Here is a 19972-nt window from a genome sequence, read left to right as displayed (position 1 = left end):
CATCAAGTTCATCTGTTGGTAAGTATATGCATGTTCCTAGGTTTGTGTGGTTTGTAGGGATGTGGATATGTTTAATTGTGTGCTTATGTGTTTTTTTTTTTCATTTGTTTCCTTCTTAAGGAAGATTCTATTTGTTTTGGTTTTTTGGGGAGGTTCCCCCTTTTTTTCCTTTACCCCCTTGGCCTTTTGCCACTTTTTGATGCCCTACTTTCATCTGCTGGTAGGTATATGCCTGCTCCTAGGTGTGTGTGTGTGTGTGTGTGTGTGTGTGTGTGTGGTATGTTGTGGTGTTGGTTGTGCTTAATGTTTTGTTTTGTAATATTTGTCTACGTAAGTATATTTGTTTGTTATTTGAATGTTTAAGGTAAGTATATGCATGCTAATTGTGTTGTAGTGGTTTAATTTGTGGTGTACTATTGGTTGTTTAAATTGTGTTAAATATTACCATATTTATTCCCTTTTTACTTTGCTCCTGGTGTTCATCATTTAGCTATGGATTATGATGCCGAAGTAAGTTGTTGCTTGTTTGTATGTTGGGTTTTTTTTTTTGGGGGGGGGGGGGGGGGTTGATTTGCTTGGAAAAAAAACATTGGATGTATTTGTAACGCAATTTGTTATCCTTTTTAAGATCTTAAGATGCTGGTAAGCCTCATATCTAGGGTCCGAAGCCGTCCAACACAACCTGCCCCTCATCCTCGAAGGCAATGGAGGCATGCAAGGCCTAGTATTTTCCGTACCTGTGTCAGCATTTTTGGTATGCCAGATGATGAGGTTGTGTGGTGCTACAGGCTGCCCCCTCATGTCATCCTAGAAACTCTCTCAATAATAGAGAGTGATCTAGATATATCAATTCGGTATCCTACAGCAATACCAGCATTGACCCAATTCCTTGCTGTGTTACATTTCTGCACCACAGGTTCCTACCAGCACGTGGTTTGGGTGCTGGTAGGAATCTCACAGTCAGCGTTTTCAAAAATACTGAAGCGTTTAATCGCTGCTTTTTTCAGTAGAATTAAGCAGTTCCTATCAATGCCATTGGATGTGGGGGCCGTAGCTATGTTGAAGCAGCAATTCCAGGAAGATGGTAGTCACTTCCCACACGTTATTGGGGTTGTGGATGGGACACATGTCCCACTTGTGGTGCCTAAACATAATGAGGAAATCTATAGGAACCGGAAAATGTTCCACTCTCTGAATGTGATGGTTGTTTGTGGCCCATCCCTCCAGATCCTGTCCCTAAATGCCAAGCACCCCGGAAGTGCGCATGATGCCCACGTCATTCGGCAATCAGGGATCTGGAAAAAATGAAGACTGATGATAGGCCAAGACATGTGGCTATTGGGTGAGTTGTATTGGCATCATGTTTTTTGTTTTTTTTAGCTTATGTTATGCTGGACATATTTGTTACTTAGGATTGTATTGTGTTTTTACAGGAGATCGTGGATACCCTTGCACCCCCTGGCTCATGAATCCTTACAGCACACCCACACCAGGGCCACAAACGGCATTTTTTAGCTTATGTTATGCTGGACATATTTGTTACTTAGGATTGTATTGTGTTTTTACAGGAGATCGTGGATACCCTTGCACCTCCTGGCTCATGAATCCTTACAGCACACCCACACCAGGGCCACAAACGGCATTTAATTCCACGCTTAGGCAGCTGGTGGAGCGCACAATTGGCGTCCTGAAAGGACACTTCCGAGTGCTCCACCGCACTGGTGGCGACCTTATGTATTTGCCGGAAATGGTAAGTAAAGTTGTGGTCCTGTGTGCAATACTGCACAATCTTGCTGTAAGGAGGTGTGTGGAGCTACCTGAGAATGAGGTATTGTCCAGAGAGGATGAGGAGCCAGGGGTTGGCCGGACAAGGATAAGGGGCATGGAGGCCCAGCGGGGACATGTCCTTAGGTAGGGAATAGTGAGAGAATATTTCAGGTATGCTTATGTACTGAAAACATTACATAACTGTTTAGGGTCGTATTTAAAGTGATATTTGTATAAGGTACAACATATGACGCTCCAGATTTGAGTGTACAAATAATGCACCAAAAAGGTTTAACCTATTAATATTATATTTATATGTGTTTTGAGTAGGTAATTCATTGACTGTGAATTTGATATGTATGAAAATGGCTAATGAACAAAAGTATTGTTGGGTGGCTAACATATATATTAGTTATTTTTTAATATTTCTTCGTTTTTTAAATGACTAGTTTTGAATGTTGCCATTTTAAATGTGCGTTTATATTTTGAAAATAATAATTTGTCATGCAATCCTCTTATTTATTTTTTGGTCTACTTCACATATACACATGGCCACACTAACAAAACAATCCTGGATTGTTTAGCTGAATGGTGGTGGCAAATTAGGTGAGTTATTATTTTGTAAACATTGAGGTTTTTAGCAATGCCATTCGCAAATAGTTGCATATGCGTACGCAAGAGGAACACACATTGTTAATATACTGTAATATTAATAAAGTTTATTAATGAAGATGACACCATCACAGGTTTTGGCCAATCAACAGTTAGCACACAGTATAAATATTAGCCCATATGAGAAAAATGCCATTGGCACCATGCGAGCTGCCACGTTCTCAATAAGCTGCGGCTCCTAACAGCCATCATGGACCACTGCGTAGGCCGTGCGGAGCCCTATATCCCCAATTCAAGGAAGTGTGCGGCCTGCACAGAGGTCCGCAGAGTACTGCAGGCGAGGGTGCGCACCCGGCGGACCATAGTCCAATTTGAGCGGCGGTGGTCAGATCTCCGCTGCCATCAGCCTAACTTGCTGGCGCAACTACGCCAGCAAATACGCACATGTGAGTAATCCACACTAACACCTGTGTTTGCATGAGTGTGTATTTTAGCCTTTAAATACTTAACAATATTAGCAAACATCATGACACATAAGACCTGTACTGTATGCATATAGACTGTGTGGAGGTAGGCCTTGCCACTGGGGAATGCAGTGATAGGGGCCCATGTGTAGTGGTGTGGCCAGTCTCCAGAAAGGCTGTAGACAGACACCACTTTGGTTTGACATACAAGTTTAGAGTGCATGGACTGTGGTCCTTCATAAATATATACAGTAAACATTACTAATGCAAGCATGATAATCACAATGCGTGCCATAAAAATGGCCATAGTCCTGCGTAGTCTAAGTTTACATATGTGTTATGTATAATTAAAGTGCACAAGCTGAAGCAGGATCCCTAGAGATGCAGATGGTAGGCCAAGGCACAGTGGTCCACCGGAGAACTCCCGTGTAACTCCTGTGGACCAGTAAATTCCTGTATGTCTGTGGATTTTTATATTATAATAAATAAATAAATAAATATTTATAAAATGTATAAAAACCACAATCTAAATTTTAACATACAAATACCACAATAGTACCTTATGAGAATAAACACAAACATCAAAAAAGTAAAAAAATTAGTAAAATCATTTAACAAAAGATTATTTTTATCAAAACATAATTACATATTTGTGTGTTTCTATCTCTTTAGGCACAGCACAAAGGCAGGTCTCAGGAGAGGAACCTCACCAATCCTCCCCAACTCAACCACCCTACCCCCATCAATCCTCCTCCTCCTCTCAACCACCCTCCCCCTCAATCTGACACCCCCTCTCAATCATCCACCACCACTTAACCTGACCTTTCCTCTCAATCTTCCTCCATCACTCAATCTGAACCCCCTCTCAATCTGCCTCCCCCCACTCAATATGGCCACCACTCTAAATCTTCCTCCCCCCATCAATATGCCCACCACTCACAATCTTCCTCCCCCCATCATTCTGACCCCCCCTCTCAACCACCCTCCCCCTCTCAATCTCAGCCACCCTCTCAACCACCCTCCCCCTCTCAATCTGACCCCCCTCTCAACCACCCTCCCCATCTCAATCTCGGCCACCCTCTCAACCACCCTCCCCCTCTCAATCTGACCCCCTCTCACCCTCCTCCTCATCCCTCACTCAAAATCTAACCACCCCTGACACCTCACAAACTGATCCTCCTTCCCCGTCCAACCTCCCACCCCCTTCCCCCATCCAAAATCGAAACCCCTCTTTCCTCGAAGAAGATGAGGAGGGCGAGTGGGCCACGATGGCCCCATCAGAAGTGGATGATGAGGGTGCCAATTTGGTGGCCTGTAAGTAAATGTTTTTTAAAACATCATATTTTTAACATATTAATTATTCCCAACCTGTGTCCCTGCAACTGCTGTGTAAAAACACAACCCACCAATCACTGAAGGCCATGCTTGGATGTGTAGTTCCACAGCAGCTGGAGGCACACAGGCTGAAAAAAAGAGCACAACATATAGGATGTTGTTTGATTGGTCTAATTTACATTTTAATTACATTTTAATGTACACATTCTTTCTAAATTGATACAGATCCTGAGGTTGGAGATCGAGACCAGGCCATCAGGGACCAACTCATGGCCATGCAAGCCAATCTCTAGGCTCTGCTGGACAATGTGGGCCAATTGTTAACTTTATTTTAATTTTTGTTAATATGTTATTTTTGTTTTCCAAATTAAAAAAAAAACAAGTAAAAATATAACACTATGCTATTGTGTTGCGTTTTTATTATACAGACTTTTATGCTTTTATATCTGTCTTTTACAATTTCAGCTATCCTTTTAATGTTCAATATGTGTCTATTTATGTTTCGACAACTTATCGCAATTTTATAAAATTTATTTGGGGGAGGGGGGAGGGGGGAGGGGATCTAATTTTTTTCCAAACAAATACACATTTTAAAATGTAGCCTAACAAAATAGTATAGTGTATGGTGCAAATAGGACACCAAACTGTTTTTGGGTAAATATGTTTGTTGTCTTAATTGCTTAATGTTATTGGCCAATTAAGTTTAATAACAATTCAGTTTGCAGTGTTTGAACACTTAATTTGCCAATTACATTACAATCTCTTAGGGTAATTGTATAAGTCTGCTTTACAAAGAGGTGAAGGGGGAAAAAAAATTACCAGCGTGCGTAACTTCGCTAGCTAGCGAATGCAATGTACATATACAAATGATTACGTGCTGCTAGCGGTGCTATTTGTAGACTACATTGGTTCTAGCTGCTAGCGGTGCTATTTGCAGACTACATCAATTTACATCGCTCCTATGCACATTGTATTTGTAGCCACCTATTTTTTGCGTTGCTACACATTTGTGCCCACTGGTGCATGTTGGGCGTGTATTTGCAATTGCGCAATGCATTCGCTAGCCTGCGAACACTGCTTGCGTGCGAAAAAAATTGCGTTCAACTCGGAATGAGGGCTATAGCTAGCTACTTACACTGCTAGCTGAACGCAATTTAGGCCTGCAGCTAAAAGGAAAATTGATTACACGTTTAAATGTAGTTTAAAGATATGTCTGACACAAAGATATTACTGTTATCGTTGTCAATATGGAAAATTTCACCATGCCTAGCAGACATGTAAAGATATGCTACCCAAAATGTGTATCTGAAAGATGCGTATGAGTGAGAATCAAATCGCACTGTAATGAATTTATAAGGGATCTGCTGTGATCCACTTCCTCTAGCATAAGGGCCACAATTATAGAAATCATTCAAATAAAAATGTGGATGGAGTTTATGTGCAACATGAGAAATGTTATGCTAGTATCATTTACATGACACAATTTAACGTTAAAAAAAGGCCCTATATGTATACTGTCTAAAAAGTATATAAAGATAGATAGATAGATAGATAGATAGATAGATAAAAACAGTAGAGGTATGGCGCCCAAATGTGATACAAGGTAAATGTTCTATATGACTGTTTAGAAATGGAACCTAAAAGCCAGTATTAATAAGAATATATTTAATATCACAAAGGAGCTGAACAAAATTACAAATATAAAAATAAAAACAAGAACAATAAATAGCTGAGTCTGAAGGATAAAAAACTTATCTCAATGCACAGAAAAAACAGAAAACACCTGCGCTCTGTTGTTATTGGGGGTATATCCCTCTATTCTCTATAATAATAATAATCGAACACTTAAAAAATAAAAATATAAAAATAGAAAAGGACGGTAGGTTTTAGGTTGAATTAATATATAATAAATTTAATATGATTATTATCTAAAAACATATAAGATGTCTGACATATAGAATCAACTTAAAAAGCTCAATTCATGGGTCATAAGACATTCACTAGTCCCCTTAGGAGAAATAGGTCATACCCCAGGCTAGGATTCTCTCCAGATTATGGTCCACAGATGTAGTTGTAGGTGAGTAGCAGCTTTGGTAAGTCCCTTTTTTAAGCACACCGTGCAAGCTTTTTCATGCAGATAGGGATTTCTCCAGTCTCACCATAGGAAGTAGGGTCCAAAGTGGAGAGTCCAATTTATGCCGTCCGGGCAAATTGTGAAGAAAAGTTCTCCAATTTTGAAGGGGGGATATTAGTGAAAATGTCCAACAGTGTCGTCTCAACGCGTTTCGCTGGTGTTAGCTACCAGCTTCCTCAGGATTGAATGATAGAGCCTGACCCAGGGCTCTTTATATACCCTATACAATTAGTAAAACTGCAGACATCTGTGAATTGATTAATTCAACTACCTCACCGTCCCAAAGAAATATAAAGATAAATATCATATTAGCCTATACTCTGGTCTCACATATGGATGTTTACATATTTGATCAAAAAACGAGATCTGAGAAATGATAAAAACTGCTATATTTATTCTGGTAAAAATAATCCTTGTCCGGTCATGTGATTTCTATTTATCACATGACCGAATTCCAGCAGCTCATTGGATCGGATAGGTCAGATGACCGGTCCGATCTGGAGTCTGGGGAAGTAGGGCGGAAGCGCCGGCGCCAGCACCAGGCAATGACGGCGTCATATGCATGCGTCCAAGGTCGCGCCCCTTCACTTTCACATATAGTCAGGAACACGTTGATTTTCTGGATGTGACCCTCAGAGCAGCGGAGGACAAAATAATTACCTCAAATTATGTTAAATCAGTTAATACAAATTCTTATTTACATTATAAAAGTGCCCATTATGCCCCCTGGAAAAGGAACATACCCAAGGGACAACTAATGAGGCTACGACGCAACTGCACAGAGATAGAGACCTTTCGTGCACAAGCAACCGACATGATTGATTCATTCAGATCTAGAGAGTACCCTGATAATATTCTAGAACAAGCTCTAGAAGAAGTACTAAATATGGATAGAAAAGATCTTTTGGAAAAAAATATCCATCTTAAAGCCTCCAAAAACTCTGTTCAAAAAATAGAAGAAAGACAATGTGCCTTTATCAGTAAATACAACAAATGCTCGGGTCAAATTAAAACAATCATTTCCCGTAACTATAAAGTATTGAAACAAGATACAATTCTTGGAAAACTACTACCTAATAAAATACAAGTAATTTACAAGAAAAATAAGACTCTCAAAACTATTCTAGCACCTAGCCACCTTAGAGCGAATAAAGTAAATACCAAACCCACTGACCAGGGTTGGTTAGTACAAAGACCATGTGGCTTTTTCAGATGTGGTAAGACAAGATGTACTATGTGTTCCTATATACCTAGAAAAACAACATCAATACAATTACCTCCGAACAATGAAGAGTATATTTTGAAATCCTTTATGAATTGTGACTCTAAATTTGTCATATATCTCTTGAGCTGTGGGTGTGGTCTACGTTACGTTGGTAGGACTACGAGATCCCTCCATACCCGATTTATGGAACACCGACGAAATATTATAAAAAACTGTACCACACACAGTGTATCACGTCATTTTAATGAAACACATTCTAATGATCCAAGTAGTTTAACTATAGTCTCATTAGAATTGATTGCTCCCACAGCCAGGGGTGGTGATCGTTATAATAAATTATGTACGAGAGAGGTATACTGGATGCTAAAATGTAACTCACTATACCCTGATGGCCTCAATGAGACGATGGAATTGAATTCAGTGATCTAGATGAAATTTACTCTATCTAATTATATGCCTTGTTTCTTTTAATTTCCCTTCTTCCATTCCCCTTCCCTTCCCTTTCCTTTATTCCTATCCCCTCTCCATCCCTGCGGATGATCTTCCAAATATTATTCTTCCAAGATATTCTTTCTTTTTTTATATGGTTCTTACTCTTTCCATGTCTTACTCACTTCCAAACAAAATAAAATAAAATATCTCCTCTTAATACAGAATATACCATTATCAACACATTTAAGAAAGAAAAATATTTTTGTATTAATCTGTTCTTTAATATCTTCTTTTTGTACACTAACTTTGACTGGAAAGTACCTTTGTGAAAATACATTATGACCAATGATACACCGATTAGACATAGTACTGCATTTTATCACTTAGGTGATCTCTTTTGTCATGGGCTCTGGGACTGGGGCGCACGCGCCGACCGGAGCTCAACTGCGCCGTTGCCATGCCCCAAGCCGCGTTGCCATGGTGTGACGTCCACGGGCCGATCACGTGATACACTTGTATCGGCGCCGTGGGTGGATTGGTGACGTCGCATCAGGACGCCGGTCATGCGTCGAGTGACGCTGATCGACGCCTTTGACCATGTGTCAAGGGGCGCGACCTTTGACGCATGCATATGACGCCGTCATTGCCTGGTGCTGGCGCCGGCGCTTCCGCCCTACTTCCCCAGACTCCAGATCGGACCGGTCATCTGACCTATCCGATCCAATGAGCTGCTGGAATTCGGTCATGTGATAAATAGAAATCACATGACCGGACAAGGATTATTTTTACCAGAATAAATATAGCAGTTTTTATCATTTCTCAGATCTCGTTTTTTGATAAAATATGTAAACATCCATATGTGAGACCAGAGTATAGGCTAATATGATATTTATCTTTATATTTCTTTGGGACGGTGAGGTAGTTGAATTAATCAATTCACAGATGTCTGCAGTTTTACTAATTGTATAGGGTATATAAAGAGCCCTGGGTCAGGCTCTATCATTCACTCCTGAGGAAGCTGGTAGCTAACACCAGCGAAACGCGTTGAGACGACACTGTTGGACATTTTCACTAATATCCCCCCTTCAAAATTGGAGAACTTTTCTTCACAATTTGCCCGGACGGCATAAATTGGACTCTCCACTTTGGACCCTACTGCCTATGGTGAGACTGGAGAAATCCCTATCTGCATGAAAAAGCTTGCACGGTGTGCTTAAAAAAGGGACTTACCAAAGCTGCTACTCACCTACAACTACATCTGTGGACCATAATCTGGAGAGAATCTTAGCCTGGGGTATGACCTATTTCTCCTAAGGGGACTAGTGAATGTCTTATGACCCATGAATTGAGCTTTTTAAGTTGATTCTATGTGTCAGACATCTTATATGTTTTTAGATAATAATCATATTAAATTTATTATATATTAATTTAACCTAAAACCTACCGTCCTTTTCTATTTTTATATTTTTATTTTTTAAGTGTTCGATTATTATTATAGAGAATAGAGGGATATACAGCCAATAACAACAGAGCGCAGGTGTTTTCTGTTTTTTTCTGTGACCACATTCATTGGGGATTACCACCCCCTACACCAGCGGCTATTGACAGCGCCCTTCATCTGTATTTCTTATCTCAATGCACGGTGGAGGTCAATATAGGGGAGCCCAGCGCGTTTCGTCCTATCTGGACTTCATCAAGGGGTGATATGAGGCTGGGACTGGGCTAGGTTTTATACCCCACCTAACAGGAACTAATTCTGACACATCCTGTTACATTAATCAGATGACTAAGGAAGAATCTATTACATAAGATATATATATATATAATATGTATTAGGAGGCAGCGATCTGGGCTTTCAGGTGTCAACTCTAACCTAAAACCGAGTGTCCAAGAATAAAAAATAGTTTTAATAATGTTTAGTAGTGGCAGCGGTGATTCCCGCCCCACCTCTGGTAATCCCGGTGAACTTCCGCCCCACTTACGGTAATCGCGGTGAACTTCTGCCCCACTTCCAGCTCGTCATTTTTATGCAACCCACTATTAAACAGTGACGTTGTCCATTTTCCTACAGCACCTGATATTCCCTGGTGGTCTCCCTCCCTGGTACTGATCGGGCCCAACACTGCTTAGCTTCCAAGATCAGATGAGAATGGGTGTCGCCAGTGTGGTTTAGCTGTACATACTATTAGTCGACATCATGACACGGAAACCTGATTAAAAGTTCTTTATTTATATGGAAATAAAAGTAATAATAATATTACTAATAAATACAGGTGTAGATGGTTATATATAAGGAAAAGAGTGAGTCTAAAAAAAGTGAGTAATAAGGGAACCCAAGAGCAAAGAAACAGTCTTAGGGGTAAGTAAAGGATGGATACTGCACCTCATAGAAAAGCTGCAATCTCGTATCCTTCATTGAGATCGAAAGGGTGTAGTGTTTGTAGTTGGAATATCCAACACCTGTATTTATTAGTAATATTATTATTACTTTTATTTCCATATAAATAAAGAACTTTTAATCAGGTCACCGTGTCATGATGTCGACTAATAGTATGTACAGCCAAACCACAATGGCGACGCTTAATCTCGTCTGATCTTGGAAGCTAAGCAGTGTTGGGCCCGATCAGTACCAGGGAGGGAGACCACCTGGGAACATCAGGTGCTGTAGGAAAATGGACAACGTCGGCCACTGGTTTATATAATTGTGCAATATTCTAGACACTGTTTAATAGTGGGTTACATGCACATGTAAATCATAAATAAACACTAATTTCTATACTGTTAACTACACCCTAGGGTGTGTCATCTATTCCTCACGTTTACTAGTTATAATCTCACATCTATTTAAGTATAATTGTCAAAACTGAGGGCTGAGGCTGACTTGGGGAAGCCTCAGATGTAGGGGCTGACGTGTAAGTGAACCGGGGAGGTAGTATCAGGTTCTTTGACATACAGTAGCACTATTCCCAGTTGCCCGAAGGTGTGACCATGACAACGAAGTTGTAAAAGGTAAAGTCAGTTTTATTGAACACACAGCTTAAAGACACCTTTGATATGCAAAACGTCACAGGAGATGTGCAATGGTAAGTTACAGTTCAGTTCCCAGAAGCACAGGGTAATTAGTGCTGTGGCTTGCAGAACATATATTACAGAGTCCTTGCTAGAACTGGATATGGTAAGTCCGTATGCCACAGCTAACCGCTGAGGAGAGGTATGAACCGGTATTGCCCAGCAGATGGTGCACAGAGGCTGGAGCAACACACATGCACAGACGTAGATGGTACTTGGTAATTTGCAGAGAGTGCCGGATGGAACCGGTATGAATGAAAAGGTGTGCAGAACTCACCACTGTAGATTTAGAGTTCGATGGTGAGCATCAATGGACGCTGTGGTTCAATGGTAGGATGGTCACTGATGCAGGCGATATAGGAATAACGCTGATGAAGTTGAAGAAAACTGAAGATACTGTGGAGCACCGCTTAGCAGAATACCAGCGACTCAGAAGCACCGTGGAAAGCTGGTAGACCGTGGTAAGTACACTGTGGAGTATGGAGAGCAGTGCTGCAGAAAGGCAAAGTTGTCAATGATACCAGGACACTGCTGGAGGCTGGAAGCGAAGCAGCACCAATGCTGGAAGCAGGAAGCCGGTGTCTGATCATGGAGAGTGATCAGGAGCAATGCTGGAACACTGCAGAAGTCAGGCTACACCGCAGGATGGAAACAGGTGCGGGTCTCTTAGTGGAGCTGGATCACAGGAGCTGGAATACCTGGAGATACAAGCAGTAGAATCAACATGCAGGAGAGACATGTGTGCAGGTTGTCATGATCCGTGCCATATATCCTTTCTGCCTCTAGGTGTCACTCTCTGCCTCCTGGTCTGTCTAGCAGTTCCCACTCTGTGACCTGGCAGCATTGATTATCTAGTTATGTGCAGCTGTGGTTTGCACCTGGGAAGCTGCTATTTATCCTCTGTTCACAAGCACTCCTGTGCCAGTTCATCAAGTCTTCTTTGAGGCTGCAATAGCTCAGCCCATTGTTAATGGATTGCTGAGCAGCTGACCGGCATTCTTCCAGTACTCAGGTAACCCGTATTCCCTCAGCTTGTTGTTAAAGAACTGAGTAGCTGGCCTGCATTCTCCCAGTACTCAGGTAACCTGTATTCCCTCAGCTTGTTGTTAAAGAACTGAGTAGCTGGCCAGCATTCTCCCAGTGCTCAGGTAACCTGTATTCCCTCAGCTTGTTGTTAAAGAACTGAGTAGCTGGCCTGCATTCTCCCAGTACTCAGGTAACCTGTATTCCCTCAGCTTGTTGTTAAAGAACTGAGTAGCTGGCCTGCATTCTCCCAGTACTCAGGTAACCTGTATTCCCTCAGCTTGTTGTTAAAGAACTGAGTAGCTGGCCTGCATTCTCCCAGTACTCAGGTAATCTGTATTCTCTCCGCCTATGGTTAAAGAACTGAGTAGCTGGCCTGCATTCTCCCAGTACTCAGGTAATCTGTATTCTCTCAGCCTGTGGTTAAAGAACTGAGTATCTGGCCTGCATTCTCCCAGTACTCAGGTAATCTGTATTCTCTCAGCCTATGGTTAAAGAACTGAGTAGCTGGCCTGCATTCTCCTAGTACTCAGGTAACCTGTATTCCCTCAGCTTGTTGTTAAAGAACTGAGTAGCTGGCCTGCATTCTCCCAGTACTCAGGTAACCTGTATTCCCTCAGCTTGCTGTTAAAGAACTGGGGGGCAGATTTATTAAGCTTGGTGAAGGGATAAAGTGGAAGATGATAAAGCACCAGCCAGTCAGCTCCTATCTGTCATTTTTCAAACCCAGCCTGTGACATGGAAGTTAGGAGCTGATTGGCTGGTACTTTATCACCATGCAATTTATCACTTTACCAAGCTTAATAAATCTGCCCCTGAGTAGCTGGCCTGCATTCTCCCAGTACTCAGGTAATCTGTATTCTCTCAGCCTATGGTTAAAGAACTGAGTATCTGGCCTGCATTCTCCCAGTACTCAGGTAATCTGTATTCTCTCAGCCTATGGTTAAAGAACTGAGTAGCTGGCCTGCATTCTCCCAGTACTCAGGTAACCTGTATTCCCTCAGCTTGTTGTTCAAGAACTGAGTAGCTGGCCTGCATTCTCCCAGTACTCAGGTAACCTGTATTCCCTCAGCTTGTTGTTGAAGAACTGAGTAGCTGGCCTGCATTCTCCCAGTACTCAGGTAATCTGTATTCTCTCAGCCTATGGTTAAAGAACTGAGTATCTGGCCTGCATTCTCCCAGTACTCAGGTAATCTGTATTCTCTCAGCCTATGGTTAAAGAACTGAGTAGCTGGCCTGCATTCTCCCAGTACTCAGGTAACCTGTATTTCCTCAGCTTGTTGCTATCCTGTGATCCAACTACCACTGTGCAATCCTGGCATCCCGTGTATTCAAAGTTTCCTGGTATCCTATGTCCCCTCAGTTTTCCCTTTCTTTTTGAGTTCTCTAGTTACTCTTGGTTTATATTTATTGTTTACAGTTGTACAGTGCTTAATAAACTTGCTATTATACCATGAACATCAGTCCCTGCTAAACATGTTCTCACAATGGGAGATCCAAACGGATCCTGACAGTATGAACTGGCCCAAAACAAACAGCAGGGGAGATAATTGCAGTCTGCCTGAGGGAGTTTTCTCACAGCTCGTTAACCCCTCAGCTCCCAGGACATCACCTTCTTTAGATTTCTTACAACTGGGGATTTTAAAGGTAAAGTTAGACCAGCTACAGACTGTAGTATCCAGTATTCAATGCATTCTACCTGAATTCCTGGGGAGACTGGTGGACCCCAGTAAAATAGCTCCAGAAAAGGGGTGTTCTTCTGACCCATGGACTAGGCATGCTAGGGGCACCTCTCCTCCACAGACAAGAGGCAGGTTCCAAAGTTTCCCTCGATCTAGCCTCTCAGAAACAGAACGCCAGTATCGTAGAGAAAATAAACTTTGCCTGTATTGTGGGGGTCAAGGACATTTTATTCTAACTTGTCCCATTCGAAAACCAAGGAATGGGGGCAGAGTGCATCTCCAATCTTTGAATACCATCTGTCACAAAACTGGTCTTCCACCTAAAGTTTCCAAGCCTGTCGCCCCAGGAGGGGGTTCTTCAGAATGTACAGCCCCAGGAGGGGGTTTAGAGCATCCAGCCCCAGTGAGGGGTTCAGAGCGTCCAGCCCCAGTGAGGGGTTCAGAGCGTCCAGCCCCAGTGAGGGGTTCAGAGCATCCAGCCCCAGTGAGGGGTTCAGAGCATCCAGCCCCAGTGAGGGGTTCAGAACGTCCAGCCCCAGGGAGGGGTTCCGAGGGTCCAGCCCCAGGAAGGGGTTCCGAGGGTCCAGCCCCAGGAAGGGGTTCGGAGAGTGCTGCCCAGCCAGAGAGTCTTCAGAGTGCTGCCCAGCCCCGTGAAGAGGGTGCTCTTTCCTCAGCCCAGCCTCGTGAAGAGGGGGCTCTTTCCTCAGCCCAGCCCCGTGAAGAGGGGGCTCTTTCCTCAGCCCAGCCCCGTGAAGAGGGGGCTCTTTCCTCAGCCCAGCCCCGTGAAGAGGGGGCTCTTTCCTCAGCCCAGCCCCGTGAAGAGGGGGCTCTTTCCTCAGCCCAGCCCCGTGAAGAGGGGGCTCTTTCCTCAGCCCAGCCCCGTGAAGAGGGGGCTCTTTCCTCAGCCCAGCCCCGTGAAGAGGTTCCAGCCAAAATCTGCCTCCTTCGGTACAAATTGATTCTAATTTCTCTGGACTCAATCCGGTTCCGTCCGTAGGTCCAGGGATTCCTCCGGTCCCAGCCGGTACAAGTTCGTCCAGACTCAATCTGGTCCCGTCCATATGTCCGGTTCAGTCTCCTCCGGTCCCAGCCGGTTCAAGTTCGTCCGGACTCAATCTGGTCCCGTCCATATGTCCTGTTCAGTTCGTCCCGGTTCCAGCCGGTCCAGCAGTATTCCAGGTCCAGTCTGGTCAGTCCGTTCCGGTTCCAGCCGATCCAGCAATACTCCAGGCCCTGCCTGGTCAGTCTTCTTCAGTTCCAGTTGAAACCAAAACCTCAGGACCTAATCTGGTTCGGTCAGTAGGTCTAAAACCTTCATCAGTTTCAGCCTCTAAGCTTTCATCCGATGCTTCTGCATCTGTTTATTTTGATGGAGATTTATTGCAATATGTTGCTCTAGTTGATCAATTTCGCTCTCTGATGGAATCAGATCCTTCAGGTATAGTAACTCCTTCCAACGTTACTCGATGTCTGTTCCTGGCATTCAGAGGAAGAGCTTTGGAGTGGGCTAACACGCTTTTCGAGAATAATGATCCTGTGTTCCATGATTTACAGACTTTCAGTAATGCAGTCTTTAAAGAATTTTCTCCTAAACCCTCGGAATCTGACTCCGTTAAAAAATCTTGCTCCGAAAAGAATTCCAGTTCGTCAACATTCAAACTACAACAGTCTGATTCAAGAGTACGTTTGTGCAGTCCTGCCAAGGATAATCCAAGTATCTCCTTCCGTAAGAATCCGACCATTAGAATTGGTCATGTAGGAGTTTCTCCTAGCCCAATACCAAGTTCTTCACCAAAGAATTTAAAACTACAGTGCACTTCTTTGTCATCTGGAAACTGTGTATCTAAGGGAGATTCGTATCTTCCATTAGACTTGGATTCAGACTCCGAATTTGATCCAGTTCATGATGCTACTCCTTTCCTGGGAGGTCCTGTTCCTTCCTGTTATGCTTTCATGTATGAAGAGGTTCCAGAAGTACCAAAAAGCTCTACAGGTCTCTGTATAAAAAGTCCTGGTTATAGAACAAGATTTAATTTAAGCCTCAGTGGAGTGCTAGCTTCGAAAGCACAATCTTCTCGCATTACAAATCCAGGAAAGGAACCTTCTACAGTTTCCCCAGTCCTTTCAGATGATGAAAATTCCAGTCTTGTCAATGATGGATGGTCTACCTGTTCTGAAGATGAAGATCAGGAAGACTTCTAAAAGAATCCAGTTTAGTTTTGTTTCTGGACCCTCTGGTTTCCACTTTTCTGAAGCTTTGTGCACAAGTTGTTCATCAAGTTCCTCTAGTTTTCAAGTTGGGCATCTGGAATTCGCCCTTGAGGAGGGGGGTACTGTCATGATCCGTGCCATATATCCTTTCTGCCTCTAGGTGTCACTCTCTGCCTCCTGGTCTGTCTAGTAGTTCCCACTCTGTGACCTGGCAGCATTGATTATCTAGTTATGTGCAACTGTGGTTTGCACCTGGGAAGCTGCTATTTATCCTCTGTTCACAAGCACTCCTGTGCCAGTTCATCAAGTCTTCTTTGAGGCTGCAATATCTCAGCCCATTGTTAATGGATTACTGAGCAGCCGACCGGCATTCTTCCAGTACTCAGGTAACCCGTATTCCCTCAGCTTGTTGTTAAAGAACTGAGTAGCTGGCCTGCATTCTCCCAGTACTCAGGTAACCTGTATTCTCTCAGCTTGTTGTTAAAGAACTGAGTAGCTGGCCTGCATTCTCCCAGTACTCAGGTAACCTGTATTCCCTCAGCTTGTTGTTAAAGAACTGAGTAGCTGGACTGCATTCTCCCAGTACTCAGGTAACTTGTATTCCCTCAGCTTGTTGTTAAAGAACTGAGTAGCTGGCCTGCATTCTCCCAGTACTCAGGTAATCTGTATTCTCTCAGCCTATGGTTAAAGAACTGAGTAGCTGGCCTGCATTCTCCCAGTACTCAGGTAACCTGTATTTCCTCAGCTTGTTGCTATCCTGTGATCCAACTACCACTGTGCAATCCTGGCATCCCTTGTATTCAAAGTTTCCTGGTATCTTATGTCCCCTCAGTTTTCACTTTCTTTTTGAGTTCTCTAGTTACTCTTGGTTTATATTTATTGTTTACAGTTGTACAGTGCTTAATAAACTTGCTATTATACCATGAACATCAGTCCCTGCTAAACATGTTCTCACAATGGGAGATCCAAACGGATCCTGACACAGGTTAGACAACCAAAGCACTGACGATTAGGCATCCTTGATGCAGGATATTTATACCAGCTGGGAAGCAGGTATTGGATGGGTAATCAGGCAGAGTCCAGAGTGCAGCTGCTGGGTAATCAGGCAGAGTCCAGAGTGCAGCTGATAGGCTGTAAAGCAACATATGATGAATCCAAATATGGCTGCGCCCATGTTTGAATCTGGAGGGAAAATCTGTTTGAACTTTAACATGTGAGAGACTGAGGCCATGTTACACAGCGTGCTGCACGCAGACAGCGCAGGTGGAATCCAGGATTGGAGCCCTGGGCCAGTCTGGCCTGCATTCTCCCAGTACTCAGGTAATCTGTATTCTCTCAGCCTATGGTTAAAGAACTGAGTATCTGGCCTGCATTCTCCCAGTACTCAGGTAATCTGTATTCTCTCAGCCTATGGTTAAAGAACTGAGTAGCTGGCCTGCATTCTCCCAGTACTCAGGTAACCTGTATTCCCTCAGCTTGTTGTTCAAGAACTGAGTAGCTGGCCTGCATTCTCCCAGTACTCAGGTAACCTGTATTCCCTCAGCTTGTTGTTGAAGAACTGAGTAGCTGGCCTGCATTCTCCCAGTACTCAGGTAATCTGTATTCTCTCAGCCTATGGTTAAAGAACTGAGTATCTGGCCTGCATTCTCCTAGTACTCAGGTAACCTGTATTCCCTCAGCTTGTTGTTAAAGAACTGAGTAGCTGGCCTGCATTCTCCCAGTACTCAGGTAACCTGTATTCCCTCAGCTTGTTGTTAAAGAACTGAGTAGCTGGCCTGCATTCTCCCAGTACTCAGGTAATCTGTATTCTCTCAGCCTATGGTTAAAGAACTGAGTATCTGGCCTGCATTCTCCCAGTACTCAGGTAATCTGTATTCTCTCAGCCTATGGTTAAAGAACTGAGTATCTGGCCTGCATTCTCCCAGTACTCAGGTAATCTGTATTCTCTCAGCCTATGGTTAAAGAACTGAGTAGCTGGCCTGCATTCTCCCAGTACTCAGGTAACCTGTATTTCCTCAGCTTGTTGCTATCCTGTGATCCAACTACCACTGTGCAATCCTGGCATCCCGTGTATTCAAAGTTTCCTGGTATCCTATGTCCCCTCAGTTTTCCCTTTCTTTTTGAGTTCTCTAGTTACTCTTGGTTTATATTTATTGTTTACAGTTGTACAGTGCTTAATAAACTTGCTATTATACCATGAACATCAGTCCCTGCTAAACATGTTCTCACAATGGGAGATCCAAACGGATCCTGACAGTATGAACTGGCCCAAAACAAACAGCAGGGGAGATAATTGCAGTCTGCCTGAGGGAGTTTTCTCACAGCTCGTTAACCCCTCAGCTCCCAGGACATCACCTTCTTTAGATTTCTTACAACTGGGGATTTTAAAGGTAAAGTTAGACCAGCTACAGACTGTAGTATCCAGTATTCAATGCATTCTACCTGAATTCCTGGGGAGACTGGTGGACCCCAGTAAAATAGCTCCAGAAAAGGGGTGTTCTTCTGACCCATGGACTAGGCATGCTAGGGGCACCTCTCCTCCACAGACAAGAGGCAGGTTCCAAAGTTTCCCTCGATCTAGCCTCTCAGAAACAGAATGCCAGTATCGTAGAGAAAATAAACTTTGCCTGTATTGTGGGGGTCAAGGACATTTTATTCTAACTTGTCCCATTCGAAAACCAAGGAATGGGGGCAGAGTGCATCTCCAATCTTTGAATACCATCTGTCACAAAACTGGTCTTCCACCTAAAGTTTCCAAGCCTGTCGCCCCAGGAGGGGGTTCTTCAGAATGTACAGCCCCAGGAGGGGGTTTAGAGCGTCCAGCCCCAGTGAGGGGTTCAGAGCGTCCAGCCCCAGTGAGGGGTTCAGAGCATCCAGCCCCAGTGAGGGGTTCAGAGCATCCAGCCCCAGTGAGGGGTTCAGAGCATCCAGCCCCAGTGAGGGGTTCAGAGCATCCAGCCCCAGTGAGGGGTTCAGAGCATCCAGCCCCAGTGAGGGGGTTCAGAGCGTCCAGCCCCAGGGAGGGGTTCCGAGGGTCCAGCCCCAGGGAGGGGTTCCGAGGGTCCAGCCCCAGGAAGGGGTTCCGAGGGTCCAGCCCCAGGAAGGGGTTCGGAGAGTGCTGCCCAGCCAGAGAGTCTTCAGAGTGCTGCCCAGCCCCGTGAAGAGGGTGCTCTTTCCTCAGCCCAGCCTCGTGAAGAGGGGGCTCTTTCCTCAGCCCAGCCCCGTGAAGAGGGGGCTCTTTCCTCAGCCCAGCCCCGTGAAGAGGGGGCTCTTTCCTCAGCCCAGCCCCGTGAAGAGGGGGCTCTTTCCTCAGCCCAGCCCCGTGAAGAGGTTCCAGCCAAAATCTGCCTCCTTCGGTACAAATTGATTCTAATTTCTCTGGACTCAATCCGGTTCCGTCCGTAGGTCCAGGGATTCCTCCGGTCCCAGCCGGTACAAGTTCGTCCAGACTCAATCTGGTCCCGTCCATATGTCCGGTTCAGTCTCCTCCGGTCCCAGCCGGTTCAAGTTCGTTCGGACTCAATCTGGTCCCGTCCATATGTCCAGTTCAGTTCGTCCCGGTTCCAGCCGGTCCAGCAGTATTCCAGGTCCAGTCTGGTCAGTCCGTTCCGGTTCCAGCCGATCCAGCAATACTCCAGGCCCTGCCTGGTCAGTCTTCTTCAGTTCCAGTTGAAACCAAAACCTCAGGACCTAATCTGGTTCGGTCAGTAGGTCTAAAACCTTCATCAGTTTCAGCCTCTAAGCTTTCATCCGATGCTTCTGCATCTGTTTATTTTGATGGAGATTTATTGCAATATGTTGCTCTAGTTGATCAATTTCGCTCTCTGATGGAATCAGATCCTTCAGGTATAGTAACTCCTTCCAACGTTACTCGATGTCTGTTCCTGGCATTCAGAGGAAGAGCTTTGGAGTGGGCTAACACGCTTTTTGAGAATAATGATCCTGTGTTCCATGATTTACAGACTTTCAGTAATGCAGTCTTTAAAGAATTTTCTCCTAAACCCTCGGAATCTGACTC

At 44.0% G+C, this 19972-nt stretch overlaps 1 protein-coding gene and 2 pseudogenes across 1 annotated transcript in view; 1 reads left to right on the top strand and 2 right to left on the bottom strand.

The window, feature by feature from the left end:
* Window positions 1-19972, bottom strand: part of KASH5 (KASH domain containing 5) — a 1087213-nt gene that overhangs the window by 548386 nt on the left and 518855 nt on the right. The window lies entirely within an intron of this gene.
* LOC134967715 (5S ribosomal RNA) lies at window positions 10032-10150 on the bottom strand (annotated as a pseudogene).
* Window positions 10522-10640, top strand: LOC134968123 (5S ribosomal RNA; annotated as a pseudogene).

The sequence above is a fragment of the Pseudophryne corroboree genome, chromosome 10 (assembly GCF_028390025.1).
Source record: "Pseudophryne corroboree isolate aPseCor3 chromosome 10, aPseCor3.hap2, whole genome shotgun sequence".
Lineage (NCBI taxonomy): Eukaryota > Metazoa > Chordata > Amphibia > Anura > Myobatrachidae > Pseudophryne > Pseudophryne corroboree.
This window is presented reverse-complemented; position numbering and strand designations above follow the sequence as displayed.